The sequence below is a fragment of the Octopus sinensis genome, linkage group LG4, assembly GCF_006345805.1.
Source record: "Octopus sinensis linkage group LG4, ASM634580v1, whole genome shotgun sequence".
Lineage (NCBI taxonomy): Eukaryota > Metazoa > Mollusca > Cephalopoda > Octopoda > Octopodidae > Octopus > Octopus sinensis.
Window position 1 is genome coordinate 50,414,548 of NC_043000.1, and position 15,049 is coordinate 50,429,596.

General features: G+C 31.8%; 1 protein-coding gene across 10 annotated transcripts in view; it reads left to right on the top strand.

Moving 5' to 3' along the window:
* The window catches only part of LOC115210389 (bone morphogenetic protein 1), a 2,987,986-nt gene that overhangs the window by 1,500,918 nt on the left and 1,472,019 nt on the right, over positions 1-15,049 (top strand). The window lies entirely within an intron of this gene.

A 15,049-nucleotide genomic window follows, 5' to 3' on the forward strand; every position in this document is an offset into this window, starting at 1 on the left:
TTTAGGTATAAAAGTGTTCCAACTTTTGCATTAATATGCTGAGATTAAACATTGCATGATTAATATTTGAATGAACTCAGTTGGCGAGCTGGCAGAAACGTTATCACACCGGGTGAACTGCTTAGGAGTATTTCCTCTGTCTTTATGTTCTGAGTTCAAATTCCGCTAAGGTTGACTTTGCCTTTCATCCTTTCAGGGTCGATAAATTGAGTACCAGTTGCATACTGGGATCAATCTAATCAACTGGCCCCCTCCCCAAAAATTTCAGACCTTGTGCCTAGAGTAGAAAAGAATATTTGAATGAAATTTTCGAAAAGAATATGTTCACCTATTTTAGATACCTTTTTAGAAAGAAACAATAGTTGATCCTACAATAGTTCACCATGTTGTTGAATATTACAAGATTTGTCATAAATTTCTTACCATTTGTAAGGTTCAACTACCTATTCAATATTATGGAGCAAAATATTTCTGTGTTTTTGTTTTTTTTAAAAAAAAACCCAGAAAACACAAGTATTTTCGCATAAGTGTGTAATTGAAAATATATTTTGGTGTCATATAGGCTTGTCTGTAATTAATTATGTAAGATGCATGATACTTGATTCATATAAAAAAAAAGAAATGGTTTAAGAAAGCGTCTCAATACATTGTTCTCTGCACTTGAACTAAGAACAAACCTGTTGCAAATTATATTTCATTAATACTAATTACAAATTCTTAACATAATTGTCTTTGTTGAGATTTTAAGTCTTTTTCTGTTTTTTTCTGATAACTTCTGAGCTATGGATGTTTTCTGTTGTTTTGTGGAGGTTCTTTTATTCTTAAAACTATATTTCTGTTAGATTACTATTGTCTTAGTAAATACGTGGTAATCATCACGCATTATATTCATCATATATAAATTCTACAGCCAACTGGAGAATACGTACATGGTTGCTCAACTTGCAAGAAATACTGGCAAAATTTTACTATCATTAAAAAAAGAGGGTACTTTGAACAATGTTGTCCTACAGATTCAAAATACATGGGAAGATCACATCTGGAATGTCTTTGATTATAGCTCTGTCGAATTAACACTAAGTTGGGGTGGGAAGGGGTAAATAAGAACATCTACAATAGGTTACAGTGAAGATGCTTGGCTCAGTGGTTAGAGAGTCAGGCTCAAAATCATGGGGGAATTATTTCAGTTCCCAGACAGGGCTGCATGTTGTGTTCTTGAGCAAGATGCTTTATTTCACACTGCTCCAGTTCACGCAACTGTAGAAATGATTTGCGATGTCATGAGTGCCAAACTGCATTGGCCTTTGCCTTTCCCTTGGATAACACCAGTGGCAAGGTGAGGGGAGGCTGGTATACATGGGTGATTGCTGGTCTTCCATAAGCAATCTTGCCTGGACTTGTACCTTGGAGGGAAACTTCCTAGCTGCAATCCTATGATCATTCATGACCAAAGGGGGTCTTTACCCATTATCCTATGTTATGTATAACAACAGATATGTTACAATCAGCTGAGTGCTTTTTGAAAGTTAATCTTCAAATATATCTTAGTTAAGCTATTTATTAAATATGATTTTCGATTGTGAAGTTTGTGCTTCTAATTTTGTCTATAACCGTTATAGATATATCAATACCCAAAGTCCTATGTGATCCAAATATTTTTGATATGTTGAAAATTCTGAAAAAGTGTCTAAACTTTTTTGGCATTCAAGATTCAAAACATTTTATTAAATCAGAAAATGATTTGTAAATATGTAACTGTATATATTATTCTTTTCCTCTGAGTAACAGAAAATGGATGAACAAAATTTTCTATTGCAAGCTTATAAATCTGTTCATGTTTAACAAACAGAAATGTAATGTATTGCATATTGTCCTTTTATTTAACCACTGTAAATCTATAAAAGGAAAGAAAAATCTAATAGAATTTAGATTTTAAATATTAATGGGAAGGCAATGAAAATTCAATGTTGTTCAGCTCTTTGTAAGCTCTAACTAAGCAGGCCTGTGATCAAAGTTGTTCCAGCTGTGATGTTCTGGTCTTTCTATATTTATGAGTATCTTGTCAGTTTTCATGTTTTTAACAAGAGAATTGAGGGAAATTTAGCTACCATTTCTAACAGGTCAAGGAACTATACAGAGGCATTCTAGATGGCTTTCAAAAACCAACTGTATTCCATATAAGATGAATTTAATTATTAGTATTATCATTTTCAAACTGCATGTAAACCTCACAAATGCTGATGGCATGAAAAACAAAATGTACCCTGGCATTAAGAAGGGCATCCAGCCATAGAAACCATGCCAATGCAGATACTGGAGCACAGTGCAATCCTCAGACCCATCAGATCCTGTCAAAATGTTCAATCCATGCCAGCATAAGGCATGGACATTAAATGCTGCTGCTGCTGATTATTATCATTACTGGAAAAGTGATGAACTGGTAGCATCATTATTATGCCTGGCAAAATGCTTGTCTGTCTTATGTTCTGAGTTCAAATTCTGCCAAGGTGGACTTCACTTTTCATCCGATTGGGGTTGATCAAATAATTACATTGACTGGGATCAATGTAATTGACTTATATTCCCCGGAAATTGCTGGTGTTGTGCCAAACTTTTAACCCATTATGATTATTATTATTCCTGCTTCCAGGCATTGCTGACTTGCGGGGCTATGTTGAACAGCTGCAGTCATGGGTGGGACAGATCCATCTGTCAGCCAAGTCTGTAGTGATGATCGCACTGCCACCCTCCTTCAATCGCGCGGACAATGTAGTTTTCCTTTGATTGGTGGCTGTGCCGAGAGAGCTTTATTTGGTGGACAAGGCTGAAAGGCATGAGGATAGATACATTCCTCTTTGGTATATTTCTCGCTGATTCTTCAAGTTTCACTTTAAAAAGAAATTGAGAGTGGAGAGAGAAGTGCTGTCCTCGAGTGAGCTTACTGGTTGAAAGTTGTGGGTGAAAGTTGTGGAAATGGCAAGAGTGGATGGTACTTCTCTAAGTGTAGACCTTTGAGTTAGAAAGAAGGAATTGGAGAGGGCACTTTCTCCTGGGAAATCTTGGATAGTGGGGTTCCTTGATTATCCCTAGAGGCTTTCCTGTATCAGGAGTGCCACATCTCTATCATCCACCTCACCACTTTTTTTTAAACCTTTGTATGCTATGCTTATGTCCCTTCCTTCTCAGTGTATACTGTGTATACTTACAATTCTTTCTTTATCTTTTTTTTATCATTTCATTATATGTAAACCCCCACAATTTATGTACATTATTTACATTCGACTGATATTTGTCTCCATCTTGTTTGTTGTTAACACAACTTTTCGGCTGACATACCTCCAGCCTTCTTCAGGTGTCTTGGGGAAATTTTGAACCTGGATTCTCATTCCTAAGTTATTTTTCGATGTTATTATTATTATTATTATTATTGTTCAAGTCACCACCACGCCATATGCCCACGGGCATATGGCATAATGGTTAAGAGTATGGGCTACTAACCCCAAGATTCTGAGTTTGATTCCAAGCAGTGATTGTTATTTATATTGTTTACACACTGTAAAACCCATTGTATCATCCTGTTTTCCTCGTTTATGTTGTTGCCTGTCATTTAATGTTATTTTATGTGAGCCCTTGTGGCTAGTAAAAGAATTTATTATTATTATTATTATTATTATTGGATTGAGTACATCTGTGACAAACTAATAATGAATATTCATCTGTATGTAGCTGCCTGGGTTTTTAATGGTTTTATAGTTAAAATATAAAGTAAAAGAGTTATTAATTAATCAATTCAGCTGTTTCTTTCCTCTTGCTTCGTAAAGGTATTCCTTATATTTCTCCATAATTTTAAATTATTATGACCATTAATGGTACAGAGGTTTAATGACAAATTTTAGGCTCTGTTGAACTGTGCTCACAACATTGCATGTTGTTACAGTCCAAATTAGGTCCTTGAATTCTTTTGTGTATTTGAAGCAACTGCATTTCCAAGAAATCTTCTAACTTCCACTGAAAGGATGCTAATTCAGATTATTCAACAACAGCTGGTGTAATTGGTTTATAATAACTCTCAGTTAACTTCAGTTTTATAAGAAAAGCTACAGATGGCAAATCACAGATGGCAAAAAGAGAAACATACATGCAATCCAGCAAGAAGATTATTAAAATAACCAATAAAAATATAGGTGTATAAATGCCCTTTGGCAAGCTTCTTCGCATGAGTACACTTTCTCATACCAGCATCCACAAAAATGCGAGCATATGCACATGTGAAATGTGGTGCACTCATGATCACAAAGTGAGTTAGCTATCTACTTGGTGTTTGTAAGAACGGGGACGTTAAATGTAAACTTAAGTCATCCATACCTTAAAGTAAATTAAATTAAGTTAACGGTTACTCAGAATTCATTCTTACAGCATTGTGTGAAAGTACATTTATATGTATGTAGGTATCTTGAAAGTCATTCAGAAATTCTATTAATGATCGTCTCGTTAGTCTATAGAATACACGGGGATTCCTTGGAGCAGAGACAGTATCTCCTGGAAATTATATTGTATGATTTTGCATACCTTACTATGGACCAATTAATGCTGTACTTCATTTTGTCCTCCTTCAGTTGCCATACAAAATCTGCCAAAGATGTTGAATGTCTTTTATTGATTGTCTTAAAGCTGGCAACATGGTTACAATAACAATTCTTAAATGAATCAGCCATCTACCCAATGTAAACATACAGCCTTCCCCTTGTGTGCACAGTACATTTATATATAAAATTTGTACTCATACACAGATTCATCAAAGGACATTTTGATTTTTCTCTACATGAGCATTCATCATATTTACTTGTATATAAGGCAGTCCTGACTCCATTTACTGGTGTTGTTACTGTGTTAGCTGTATCATAAGTATTTCTACTACTACTACAAATTGATTGTAATTGGTGTTTATCATTGCGGTTTACATCTCCTTGTTTGGTATTTAGATGCAAATGTTTGGTAGATCCAGTAGGTGGGTTATTGAACATTTGCCACATTTTGCTGTTGTTTATGTGATGCACAAGCTGCTCTAAATTGGCATAGTTGGTGTAGGCTACCTTCAGAGTGTGTTGATTAAAAATAGCATGATACCAATTAGATTTAAGAAAAGACTTGTCCAAAGCAGCAAAAAATTTTCCAACTATCTTGGTTGAAACAGGCAAACCAAAAATCGGGTTGAACCAGAGGACATCCTGATTCCTATTTCTGTTTTTAGGTTTATTTGATTGAGTGTGTTGTACAGGATTGGAACAAGCAGTTGGATTATTATGTCACATGTGTTTTTGAGTTTCCATTGGTAGTTCATTGACATGACCAATTCTTCCTGGCCTGTATTCTTTATCTAAGTGAATTCTCAAACTGTGATATTGTGGTGGTATACAGTGTGTATCACAGGTGGAGAAATTACCAGTGTTGTGTATGCCTGCATCTTGTATATATTGAACTTTTTCACAGCATCCAGCCCTAGCTGGAACAGCATTATAATAAGTTGCATGTGATTTGAAAATTTTATTATTAGCGATAAGCTTGAGATTTTTGTAGAAATATTCTTAACTAGTCCCCGTGTAATCAAGGGTGGATGGCTGGATGGTATGTTAATGTACTTAATATGATCATTTGGCTTATGAAATGGTTCAAATAATCCAGTATCAAGACAGAAGGTAGCGTCTAGAAAATTCACTCTACGATAATCTTTACCCAATGTAATGTTTAGTCCTAAATTTTTGAAAAGTCCAAAGAAATTTTTCCTATGCCTTTCTAACTGTACTTTGCTACCTCTGTCCAGAAAAACGAGACGTCATACCTATATAGACCCCTTGTTATTTCTGGAAGGGAAAACTGCATATATATATATATACATACATACACATAATATATATTACGTATATATATATATATATATATATATATACACACATATATAATGTGAGATAATAGTTTCACTGTATGCATATTAAATACATAGTGAAACTATTATCTCGCATTACAATAGATGTTATTGCTTCACTTTTGACATGTAATATGGAAACAGTCTAAGAGATTGCTCTGGGCTCCCATTAGGCAAGAAGGGGAAAATTTTGGGGGGCCCTGACACTCCATATACCCTAAGTAGTGAATATGTAAAATTTGAATGAAATCAGTTGGGTAGTTCTCGAGTTTTAGTGATGCACACATACAAACATACAGACAGACATTCTTGCTTTTATATATATACATATATTGGGCTTCCAGATGGTTTTAGCCTCCCAAATTCACTCACTATAGCAGAAGACACTTGTCTTCTGTGGGACTGAACCTGAAACCACACACACATAGTTGTAAAGCAAGATTCTTAACCACACAGCTGTGCCTGTACATATATGCACAACAGACTTAAATATATATTTTACCTTTTAATTCCTGTAAAATCAATTGTGGCCTATGACAGAGGGTCAAAAGTAAAACATTGTCTTTTGTTGAATTTAATTTTCTGGATAGAATTTAGTGTTTACTATAATTCAAATATGAATAATTAAAAAAAATTTGTTTAGATAACTACCTTATTAATTATTATATAAATATCTTCTTTTATGTTTAAAGAATAACAATACCAAAACTGTGATTGCAATGAAACTTACATACAGTTAACTAACTTATTCTCTTTTAATAAATAATAGTATAGAATATATAATAAGTGTAATTATATATCGAGTAATTTACTTGAAATAAGATGGCAAAAACCAGATTGCATAGATCAATGTTTCAGTGCTTACTATTACATTAAATACTAGAATCTAAATTCTCATGAAGTGCAACTGTATATCTCTAAGTTTGCTTTACATTTTGCATTATTTATTAAAATGGTTGGCAGCAATAGACGGAATGACAAAATGCCTTGCAGTATTTACTTACAACAATTTATATTTCATAATTCTAGGATTGTTGAATTAAGTACAGGTTAGGTACTAGATTCAGTATAATTGACAATGTGCTTCTCTGTAAAAACAAAATTATAGCCTTGCATATGTTAGAAACCATTATTTATTGAAATGATAAATATTATGCTGTAGTTCTCTTTTTCACAGTTTTGATAACTATACTACTGTTGATACACACAATGATTTTAAGTAGATTATCTTATAATTTCAATATTTCTATCGAATGACTGGAAATTTAAGAAAAAGTCTTAATCTTTAATATCCAAATTAGTCAAATCTGGTTTACATAAAGACTGGTATTTTTTCAAAGGAGCTGTTATCTGTATATAATTGATAATAATAAAAACAATGAAATAGGTTTCAATAAATTTGCTTTCCAATTATTCAACTTTCTCAGTAATTGTTTTACCAGTGTTGTTATGATTTTTGATGGCTTTATCTTACTGGGTCTTCTTGGTATGAGGCTTGCACATATTTGATATAATGCTTGAGAGTAACTCAAGACTGTTTTGTCAGTTAAATTAGTTCATTAGTTCATAATAGCACTCTTCATTCTTCCTTAACCTTTCATACACAGTCATCACCCACATGCAACCGAGGCAATTCATGACAAATTTATACTAACTCCATGAACAAAAGGTTTGAAAACCTCTTTGGCTGGTAATCATCCCAAGTTTCAGTCTCTCTTCTTGAAAAGAACAGACACACAATTACTGCACATAGCAAGGAAACATCATATTTCACTTCCCTTAAATATAAATAGCATGCAGCCTAAAGCCTTAAGGTTGCTACAAATGCTAAGGTTCACCATCACTTGGAAACTTTTCTGTCTATGATACATACTCAACATTGGAAAAACTGTGCTTTTTTTAAGGTTAGAAAATAATCAGACCCCAAGAATTACTTAGCTAAAGTGGGATCCACAATGGCATCATGTTCCCACATTGCGGATAATGCTGCTGGTGCTGTCTTGCACTTACAGACATCTAGACATCATCATCACCATCATCATTATTTAACATCTATTGTCCATGCTGGCATAGCTTCAATGGTTTGACTGGAACTGGCCAGCCGAGGTGCTGTCCAGACTCCAGTTGTTTGTTTTGGCATGGTTTCTGTTGCTGGATACCCTTCCTAATGCCAACCACTTTACAGAGTGTGCTGGCAGCTTTTTACATGCCAGTGGCATGGGTGTATCTATGTAACACTGGCATGAGTGCATTTTACATGGCACTAGCACCTGTAAAAAACATGTCTCTATGTGTGGATGACTGCGATATGGCCAGCTCACTGCTTGACATACGGTGCGAGGGCATGGTCTAAATTTTGGTTACTGCAGTTACTCCTTCTCTAAGTTGCTGGTCTTGTGCTGTCACCTCATAGGCACTCCTGACTCATGTCCTTTTCTCATTACATCTATTGATTCCCACAAGTCCCTGCATAAAGCACTTCACTGAAGCTTTTTTTTTTTTTTTGTTTCTTTGTTACCTTTATTTCTATAGCTGTTGATTTGCAACTTTTCAAGAGAAACATTAACCATTATCTAACTATGTAACTTTCATATAAATTAGAAGTGGAACAGGAGGTGATTTATCCTACTTATAGTTCAGCCAGTTGAAAACTTCTGATTGCATGTAAATTCTAAATTCAATGTTTCCTTTATTTGTATGAATATAAAATGTAAAGAGATAGGAAGTAAATTGAATATCACCAGTCAAGATTTTGTATTGATAATTATAAATTAAAGTTAATTCCAATAAACACATTGTTTATAGCTCTTAATATTGTTTTAAGCAATTCAAGACACTATCAGGAATTGTACAATCTTTGAAATAAATTAATCAAATCATCTGAGTTCACTTCCTACATATAGCAGTATTAAAAGCCAGTAAAATTGATTCATGATTCTGTTGGCATTTTCTTATAAGAGAATAGGAAACTACATTGCAATAGTGAAGATTGATGAGGAGAAATTTCTAAAATATACTGATTACCTTTCAGCATACAATGAGTTTCTTTATGGAAAATAATGATTTGAGTTGAAGTGGTATTATAAAAATGAGAATGTTTATTATGAGAAAATCCTGGAAAGCCTTTGTGAAATTGAAATGTAGGAATTATGAAAACAAATTAGTTCCTTATCTCTCTCCGTTTCTGTTTTTTTTATGTTTTCTTTCAAAGATAACTGTTAAAAAGTTAAAAATAAATATCTAATTGTGATTGATGCAAAACTCAAAATATGCAGTGATAATGAATAGTTAATTTACAAGTATTTATGCATATTTTGATATAAGTTTTATTCATGCCATTAAATATATTAATATTTCATGATGCTGTCAAAATTATCTTTCTGAAATTGTATACAATCATAAATATTTTTACTGAAAAAGGCCAGAATGTTAGAATAGTTTGTTGAAAATTGAAATTTAGATAAAGGAAACAATTTTCAGAGATGTTAGACATTATATGAATTGAGTTGAGACAGTGAAAAGAGGACCAGGCCCAGTGATAAGTGTCAGTTCCTTCATAATTATAATTTAATTTCATAATAACTGGAACATATGTAGCTGCTTTTGCAGATTATCATTTTGTAGACTATCATTTACTGGCGCATGACATCATCTACTAAGTCACTTTCCACTGTATTGTTAGACTTTACTTCAATTGTGATAGCCATACTCACTGTAAGATAACTTTGATCAATAAAGATTAAGCACAATTTTCAGTACATTTACAAAAGTTTACTCATTGGTTATAAACATCTGATGGCAATCATTATCTCTACTGTTTAGCAAAGTTTAGCTTTTTTTTTAACATGTCTTTTTTTTATAAGCATATGGATTTAACCCTATTGAGTTTCTGCTCTTTATAAACTTTAAGTAAATATCGGTAGAACACATTAATGATTTGCAATGGTCTGATGTTGAAATTTGTTGTGCCTTTTGTTAAAATTATTAATTGATATTGCTCAGTGAAAATGTTTACATTTGACATCAATATTTTTCATTTTCCTTTGACTATTTATTAATTTCTTCAAAACAAAACTAATTTGTCAAAGTGAAAGATTAGAGATAATTTTCTGTTAATCTCATTTTCCTATCATACATTATTTAATAACAACAAAAAAAAAAGAACTATTTTTATTGATGTTGTTTCTTTTGGCTAAATCTAATCAGAAATCGGCAGAATGCAATAAGACTTCTCTTGATATAATAGTTTTGCATAAATATTTTGTGGATTGATGTGGAAATAGTACAAACACATTTTTGTGCATCAGTAAAAATATTCTACCATTAAAAATCATATATTTTTTTCTTCAATGCAATAAAAGTTATGTATATCTAGATAAATAGAAAATATCTTAAATATTATATGATTTGGATTAGCTTAAGCCACCTGCTTTAAAAATTCTTGCAAAGTTTGAAATGGAGTATTTCGTTCAAAATTACAAAATAGCCAAGAAGTAAAAATAATGAAATATTTATTGTATATAAAGCAGCGTATATTTTTTGAAAATTGTTAGTTGTTTTGGTTTAGAGTCAGTAATTTTAAGCCATTATGTGATTAATATCTGCATGATTTCTCTAGCATCAAAGTCTTCAATGTATTTGTATACATTTTCCTATTGTATCTCAGACATTTGCAGAGAAAATGTTTGTCCGAATTTGTACTAAACAATCAAATCTAAGACATTAGTAATCATGTGATTCAACAGAAGAATATGAATGAAATATGAAAAATAAAATCTTTAGAAATTAGAAAGAATGCAACATATCAAATAGCTTTCATGAAACGAAATGTCATTAAAAAAAATATCTCCATTTCTTTAGGATATTTACTGCATAATAGTTCCTTTATCATCTTTTGATGCTAATATTCTCAGTAAAGCTTACTGTGATAGAAGTTTCTTATGCCTGCCTATAAAAAATGTTATTGGCAAATTTATCATAAATGTCATTATATAAATTCATCTTGATATACATGTGCCATAAAAAGTGATATTTGATATATCTTCTAGTCATTTTCAATAAAGATAACTAATACTGCTATACTGCTGATAAATAGTATCTAGCTGATATGAAAACATAATATCATTCAAACATTTAATTGACTGAAAGTTCTGAAGACACATCTCTTCATAGCAGTTATATCATGTATTTTGAACTCTTGTAAAAATGATTGTGTCTAGAGTTCTGGCAGATGATGTATTTAACATGTATATGTGTAATTGAAATACTATTTATGATACTGTATACATAAATGTAAAGGTGTCTGTCTACATATGTATATTCAGTGCAATTAATTCATAAATAAGACTCTGCTTCGCAGTTTCTGTTTTGTGAATTTATTAGCTGATCCAAGTGTTGCATTACCCCAAATAAGTAGCAAAAATTTGACATATCTACAATTCAAACATTTTGACTGTTTGGGATTTATTGAAATATTCTGAGCAATACAAGTAATTGTTTAAAAATTGTAAAGAGCTGCCCATTAGGTACTGGTTGCTGTAAGCATTAACATGTGTGGCGTAAATGTCCTTTTGCATATACATTCATATAATTATGCACAAAAATGTTTATATAGATTTAACTCTCTTTTATTATATAAGATTCCTAAGATGGCAAGCTGGCAGAATTATTAGCACACCAAACAAAATGCTGAGTGACAGGTCTTCCAGTTTTATATTCAAAGTTCAAATTTGCTGTGTCTGATTTTGTCTTTCAGAGTTGATGAAATAAATACTAGTCAAGTACTGGGGTCAATGTAATCAACTGCTCCTCTCTCTTGAACTTTCAAGCCCTGTACCTATGATAGAAAGTATTATATGAAATATCTGTTATTTTAATAATAGAAATTCGAGATATCTTGATTTAAAGTGCACTGATGAATAAACATATGCATACAAAATTATATACTCTTTACATTCTTATTCTTTATTCTGGCATTGTAGAAAGATATTCATAACTTTTGTTTAGTAGGTCTTTTATTATTAAAAAAATGCTTTTCTTTTCTCTCTTTGGAAATTTTATGATTGCATAGACATAGATATATTAAATATTTTATTAATCTCTATAGATGAGGTTAATAGTCTGAAAAATTGCAATTTTACTGACAACAACTCTTCTGAGACAATTTGGCATTTAACCCTTTAACTGCAAAATTAAATTTCATGGTTATTTCAGTTATGATGATAAATATCTACCAAAAGACAGAATTGGTATTTTTTTGCAAGTCGCATTGCCTCAATAAACTTTACGCACCTCAACGAAAAGTAGTTTCAAGCATGACATTCCCCCAACAAAAGATAGATTGGTATACAGGACTGCTTTCTGCAGTTAAGAGTAATCAAACTTTGAGTGAATATATCTGATTTCTGCACTATAAGGGTTAATCAACAACTATTGTTACAGTTCTAAAGGTTGAAAATTGTGATGGAAATTTGCAAAGTACGGGATGGCCCAAAAGTCACAGACAGTCTAAAAGATAAATAAATCTGTTTTATTAACATACTTTTATTTCTAATTCACACAATGTGACTCTTCACTCTAATGTAGAAATGTACATATATTTCTTGTATATATATATATGTATATATATATGTATATATACACACACACACACTGTATGTGGTGCTAAGTTACTGTAAATTTAAAATAGCATTAATGAATTATTAACACCTTTGTGACTTTTGAGCGACCCTGTATAAAAAAAAGATTCAAATGAAAAAAACAGTAAATCTTCACATTTATATTTTTATGCCTGCTTTAAGGGAAACAGTAGCAATACCAATAGGCTTGCAAATCATTTTTATCATTAACTGGTCATTGTTTTGAACTTAAATCATTTCCCATTATCAAATTATGAATATAAGCATTGTTTAGCATTGTTTGATTCTTTTTTTTTTTTTTGCTGTTAAGATTTCAGCCAAGTTAATAGTGTCAAGATTAATAGTTTTGTTTTCAGAAAATCCTCATGAATTCAAGATAGCTGCTTTATCAGTCAACGCAAAATAGATAACTCAGTAGTTTTGGATGCATTGCTGCCGGTGTTATTTCTTTACAAACTTTTATTGCAATTTATGATGCGTGGTATTTTAGTTACGAAAAACATGTTAGAATTGTGATGGAAATACATTATTATTTTTTGGTAAAGATTTTGCAGGTGGTGGGAATTTATTGAAAAATTGACAAAAATTTCACCTTTTTAAACATTCGTAGGAAGATATACACATATTTTCAAAGCATTGTTAGTTTAAAAATAATTTGTGGAATACTAAATAAACTGAGTATCAAGTCATTTGTGAAAATGTTAATAGATTAAAATATCTAATTAACCTTTTGCATCATAAAATGAATAGTTTAGATTTCTTTGATGCATATGGTTAAGCATATCAGTATAAATTTCAGCATAAAATGTAATTTTTTATATGCTACTTCAGAAACTTTTCAAAATAAGCTGTAATTACTAACTCAAATTATCTCTTTAAAAAAATGTCTTGAAATTGTTTGTTGATGCTATCATTCACTCATTAACTAATTATATTTTTGACCCATGTAAAGTTTGAGTATTGAGTAGTAATGTTTTATATATATATGTGTGTGTGTGTTCAGATTTGGTCATCTGAGCCTGAATGAGCTAGGTTTCTGTAAGAAGCCTACAAAACTTTTAAGTTACTTGGAGTCAAATATATATAATTCATAATAAATGTGTCTTTTCATATATATATATATATATATGAAAAGACGCATTTATTAGGAATTACATATATTACATATATAGTGATATTACATATACATTATTAGGAATTACATATATAGTGATATTACATATACATATATATTACATATATAGTGATATTACATATACATGGCTCAGTGGTTAGACCGTCGAGCTTATGATCGTGAGGTTGTGAGCTCGAATCCCGGACCAGGCTGCGTGTTGTGTTCTTGAGCAAGGCACTTTATTTCACGTTGCTCCAGTTCACTCAGCTGTAGAAATGAGTTGCGACGTCACTGGTGCCAAGCTGTATCGACTTTTGTCTTTCCCTTGGATAACACTGGTGGCGTGGAGAGGGGAGGCTGGTATGCATGGGCGACTGCTGGTCTTCCATAAACAACCTCGCCTGGACTCGTGTCTAGGAGGGTAACTTTCTAGGTGCAATCCCATGGTCTGTGTCGTGACCGAAGGGGGTCTCCGAATATATATATATATATAAAATGTCAGTTTAATATAAATTAGTGTTCTTTTCTCATCATTTGTTGACATATTTATATATATATATGCAAAACAATTGACTACAATTGAACTTGCAACCATTGTTACATTGGATATCAACACTGAGACTTGAAGGAGTATAAATTATAGAAGCATTTAAATATTAAAAATGGTACCAAAATACTGTTGAAATTGCCAGTTGTTTTTCTTAGGAGACTGTACTTAAATTAAGTAAACTGTTGAATCCCTGTTAGCAATAAAGGGCATGAATTATAACCTAACCATAGAGTGCATAATGATAAGAGAATTTATCATAGCATATGCAGAAATCTGAAAGCTAAAGTTCATTATTTGCTAAGAATATACTATTCAGATAATTCATTGCAGAAAATTATTAATCAAATTTATAACTCCTCACCTGGAATTAGTACAGTTATATCTGATATATATATGAAATAATAAAATATGAATTGTTTCCATTCAAACACTAACACCAATTTTTCTTAGACAAAATAGTGAATTACAGTTGAAATGTGTTTTCTTCATGTAAACAGCATGTGGTTACATATCAATAAAAGAGAAAATATTGAATGAGTATGGGAAAATAATATATCTGTTTGTTGTATTAGCTTAGTTTCTGTTGATAAAGAACTTTATTTCAATAAATAAAATTAGTTATATGCCAGATTGAGATGAATTTATCAAAATTATTAGCTGTTCATCAGATGTATGTTATCTTACATGAAACACAGCATAAGTAAATCCAAACATCAAACAGAATTAGAAATACGTTGTGCAATATATTTTAAAGTATAAGTTGAGATTGATCCCTACATTATTATCTGTGCAGTGTCCTCATTTAAACTGAGGATTTTTCCTCA